Below are 4,377 nucleotides of genomic sequence, written 5' to 3'. Positions count from 1 at the left end.
CGCGTTTCCAATCAATAAAAAGGCAAGAAAAGAAAATAAACAAAATAAAGTGATTCAAGAACTCTTAACAAGCAACTTCCTAAATGTCAACATAATCAAAAACCGTTTGACTTCCCAGGCAACGGCGCTATTTTCGAAAAAGTAGTTTTCGGTGAGTGAATGTAGGTGGTAAAATGGAGAAAAAAAAAAGAGAATTCCACGAGTGTCGGTCTCAAAGAAAAACAAATTGGGGTCGAATAACGTGTTGGCATTCAAGAGGTTAATAAGCAAGAGTTACATGAATGGCTTAGAAAGTAAAAGGATCATAAACAACGTTAAGAAATGAGAACTAAGGAAAACAACGAAAAAGAACGGGGGTCGGGAGTCTTAGCTAGCACATGTGGTCGACACTACTAACGGGATTGTAAACAACGTGATTCGGACTCAAACTAGGGAGTTCACGGCACAACACTGAGTGGCGTCACACTCGTACTCCCACATCTTCATTCGGCAGGGGCATTTCATCGAACACCTTGTCTACCACTCCTCCCGGGCCTCATCCTTCAGGATAGAAGGCAGGGACGTGTATGAGTTGGACTCGTGAGGACCCACTATCGTGCAATCACCCACTTTCACAAAGTTTGCTACCTACTGTGGCTACACTTAGGCACAAATCGCAATAAACATCAACCACGCAAGTCCTATAACCCTAATTCAACATGCTTGCAATTTCTTGGAAATATTTCAACAAATCAACCACACAACTAGCTTGGGGCCACCAATCCCCTAATCTAATCTAAGCAAACATCATTCAAAGCAAAAGAAATAAACAAGAAATAACAACGAGGAATTAAAAGGAAATAACAATGAAATTAACTAAGACAAGAGTAGAGAAAAGTTACCACTTAAATCTAAGATATCCTATTACATCTTCACTCTCATCCATCTAGCTAGATCTACCATGGGAGAATCAATCTAGGCTAAGGAAATGGGGGACTTCCCCCAAAGGGGAGAAAGCAAATGAAATTAGATCTGGAAATTGGGGCTCTCCTTTCAAAAATGCAAGGGAAGGGTTTAAATAACCAACTAAAAGTCAAAATCCCGAAACTACCCGTAATGGCCCGATCCACATCGCATCCACGCGTGGATGCACACTGGAAGCGATCAACACCACCTCCACGCATGGAGTAAGCGTGGTTTGATCCTGCCCGATTACTTCTTCGTTTGTTGCTTCTTTTCGGCCTTGGATCCTGTTCTGTTCTGCGGAATTGACTTTGAAATATACTTATAAAATGGAGTTTGCAAATTTGATCACATCAGAGTCTTTTACGCATGAAATAATTACAAATGGGTGATAAAACTACGCAATAATGTCCTATAACCGACCTTGAACTCTGCTATTCTTGGCACTTATCAGGGTGTTACAGGAAAATTGGGTCTTCACTAGTCCACCAAGTATCGGCCTCCTAGCGCAAGTAGAAGGTCGCTAAGTCAATGCAATGTTCTTCTAGGAAATTCAAGGCTTCAAAGATCTTATCAAACTTCCTCATCAAGTATTCCAACATAATCAGGTGTTCTTGTCCTTCAAAGATGGGCAGACGATGTCCTGCTACCTATATGGCGAGGTCCTTATTTCCCCTATTATTGTTGACTAAGACATCTCCAAGGGTCTAAGCAAGTTGGGTCAACTGTTGAACATTCTGCGCTAGCTGCTCATTGGACGGAGTCTCGGGGTCTTTGTGTGACCAAAAAAACGGCCTTTTTTTTTTTCCTTTTCACCAACCAATTAAGTAATTCTTACAACAAAACTTAGAACAAGTAAGCTTTTCAAAATCTTATTGAGGGTATTACCGCCACACTTAGGCAACCAACAGACCTTAAGTGCTAAGGCTAACTAAACAAAACCAATAAACATCAACGATTCATAAGTATTTTCAAAAGTAAATACTCAATCCGCTAATTGCATAAAATTTCTTAAAGTCTTGATAATCATCGGGAACTTGATCTACCGCACTCTCACAGCAAACCACATCAAACATTTCCTGCTACTCAAATAAGAATCACAACACATAAAAAGAAGTGGGGTTTAGCAACACTTGTTAAGTAAGGGACTGCATGCCATTAAAAATAATTTAGGAAAAAGAAATACTTTACCGAACTTCAAATCTCGGTTGCATTGCCTTTATTTCAGAAAAATAAGTTGTAAGCATAAAATAATGAAAGTATATGAAAGCACAATACATACATAATGGGACAGGGTCCTTTATTCTTAGGCCCTAGTGAACAAGACCAACCTGAACACTCCATACATTTCCCACTTAATCACACCAATGGGACATGGTCCTTTATACTTAGGCCCTAGTGAATAGCTCCACGCCAAACAGTCCACAAAATTCCCATTCCAATGGAAACCGGACTCTAACCTTAAGTGTGCACACTCCCAAATGAGGATTCCAAGCTTCAGTAGGAAGTTAACAATCCTAGTAGCCAAGATATGTTTCTACTGACTACCCTATAAATTAGGGTACATATACCTACCTCAATAGGACACACCATAGTTCCCTAGTACCTGAGGATTGTTCTTTACTGGCACTCCTCAACATAAATAATTCAATCACATACTCACAATTTTCACAATTTTCACAATTTTCACATAGCTTCTATAACTTGTAAAATATTTTGTTTGAATAAATTTTGCTCATAAAATAATAAACTTGCAAGGTAATATTTTGTTTAATCCTTAATTCCCAACCTTACAAAAATGACATTTTTGGAAGATCATTTAATCACAACTTCCATAAGTTTGAAAATCCATACTTAGCATAAAAGCTTATTCATAAATCTCATAGAAAAAAAAATAATGTTTTTGCAAAATCAATCATTACTTGGATTTTACATCAAATTTCTAAAAATAGGGGTTTTCTTCAAAATACAATTAGGCCAAATCTTGCCCTTGCAAAATTAAATAAAACTCATTTTGAAACCAAAAGGTCCAAAATTTACATTTTGGTCAAATTATACCCATTTACCACTAACATACATTCTTCATAACAAGGAGGAGTCCTACGTACACACAACATAAGTAAAATTTAAATTTGTAATGAATATACATATAAATATACCTAATTCGTACGACACTTATTCAAGAAAACAAATTATTATTATTATTATTATTATTATTATTATTATTATTATTATTATAAAGCTTCGTACGACATTTAACCATGAAACAAAATAAAAAATTTTGTTATTATTATTACTAATAAAATAACGTACGTATATAACATAACCTTACTAATCAAACATATTCATATACTAATTATCATACATGTAAAATTAATACTAATTGATCAGCGCAATCCAGGGTGAGACTTCTATTCATAGTGGGAATGCTAGACCGCTGACAGGAAGTTTGGGAACAATAAAGAATTAAAGATGAGGTTGAGGTGAAGGATACCTTAGTGACTGAATGTTGATTCTACAACAGTTCTCTATGGCACCAACGAGGAGGCACACAATGTAACACCCTAAAAACGACATATTTTTTTTTCTTATTTTCACCAATTAATTAAGTGAATCTTAAGACAAGATTTAAAGCACAAAAGCTTTTCAAAATTTTATTGAGGGCATTACCGCCACACTTAGGCAACCACAATACCTAAGTGCTAAGGCTAACTTAAATAAAACCAAAATAAAAGAGAATTACAATCCTAAACATAGTCTTATAGTAACATTGTTTTTAAGTCCACAGCTCATGACAAAAAAAAAAAAAAAAAAAAAAAAAAAAAAAAAAAAAAAAAAAAAAAAAAAAGGAAAAACGAATCATGATAAGTCACTATTGTTTGAGATAAAATGATCATAGAAATCTTGTTACATATCAAATCATTATTATGTCAAACGATATAGATATACTGTATACATTAAATTTTGTCTAAGTAGCATGCATGGTCCTTCTAACCTTTTCACACATGATGACAATAAAGTCTCAACTACTGCTATAAAAGTTCTTCACTTTAATTCCAACTTAATTTCCAACCAAAGCTAAATGCACCGATTTTCTTCATTATTTTCTGCAGTAACATCCCCTTTCTTTCCAGGTTTTTGTCAGCTAAGTTCAACTCTAGCTTATACCATACTTCTGCAACAATAATATATACCTCAGGACATAGCAAGAATAACATATACACAATATCATGCAGTGGTATATACATAGAGAAGAAACACTAATCACTTATGGTCAATCTAGCTGAGTCATAAATATATGTATATATGCGAATGTTCAGGTGAGAGCACCTCTCCTGTAAAAAGTATGGACACATGTATTCACATTCATACCAAAAATCAAAGGTTATTAGGATCTTATCATTACTAAACTTTCAAGTTTGCAATAATTATAAA

The sequence above is a fragment of the Ipomoea triloba genome, chromosome 5 (genome assembly GCF_003576645.1).
Source record: "Ipomoea triloba cultivar NCNSP0323 chromosome 5, ASM357664v1".
In the NCBI taxonomy this organism is placed as follows: Eukaryota; Viridiplantae; Streptophyta; class Magnoliopsida; order Solanales; family Convolvulaceae; genus Ipomoea; species Ipomoea triloba.
The sequence above is the reverse complement of the archived record's forward strand: the minus strand, read 5'-3'. Positions refer to the sequence as shown.